The following is a 1,147-nucleotide window of genomic DNA, read 5'->3' on the forward strand; positions in this document are numbered from 1 at the left end:
AAAAGATAATCTATATATATCAATACTAAAAGTGACGAATATACCTTAGAAACATGAAAGACACACTCCAAAGTATGAGAATTGTAGGTGTTATTGTTGAATGTTGACTCGTACATTCGGATTAGGCGAACTTTTATCGCACAATTCGTGGAGGTAGCAGTGATTTGGATAAGTAGATTGAAGGTGGGAGCCATATTGAAAAGTTGAAAAGTTTAGCGTATGAAAATTGAAAAGTATAGGAAGAGGATTGCAAATGAATGAGAAGCATGACCAATGAGGTATTTATAACTATGAATTTGTGCAAATGAATTATAAATGAATAATTTGCGTTCCAAATTATGTAATCAAGGGTGCAAATTAAGGATGATTTAATTTAATTATGAAATACAAAATACTAATACTAATAGCTATTGCATGATTTTCGTGCATAGTAACAAATGAATAATAATTCCTGCATACTAAATACCATGAATTACACATGCATACTAATTATAGTAATAATAATTCGTTAAGGCTAATAGGATGCATGATTTCGCGTTTCTGATGTGAATAATTTGTTTTGTAAGGCTAATTCGTTATAGTAGTATTATATTATTATTATTATTATTATTATTATTATTATTATTATTATTATTATTATTAGTATATAAATAAATAAATATCATGCCCTTTAATAGACTATTTTTATATATGGTAATTAATTTCATAATTACAAATACAAATTACTAAATATAGGGAGACTTTTGCGACATTCCAATCTATCAAATAATTTTAAAATAATTTATTATATCATTTCAAACCTTTTAATAAGTTATTTTTAAATTAATATATATAATTAAATTATTCTACCCAATTATATATATCATTCATAAATCTGATCTAGATACCTATATGTAATTTTGGAATTGACAGTTACATACGTTCATATGGAAATAATTATTATATAAATAAATATTCTGCCTTTTAATAGACTATTTTATATATAGTAATTAATTTCATATTTACAAATAAAAATACAATATGAAAAAGTAATGTAAATCTTTAATGTAAACAAATACACAGAATTGAATCATTGCATGCCCTTTGCCTAATTGAAACAAATTTCTCGAGATATGTTGTTGTAGCAAAGAACGCACTTCAGTCCGAC

This window comes from Ipomoea nil, unplaced genomic scaffold, assembly GCF_001879475.1.
Source record: "Ipomoea nil cultivar Tokyo-kokei standard unplaced genomic scaffold, Asagao_1.1 scaffold2662, whole genome shotgun sequence".
Taxonomy (NCBI): Eukaryota; Viridiplantae; Streptophyta; class Magnoliopsida; order Solanales; family Convolvulaceae; genus Ipomoea; species Ipomoea nil.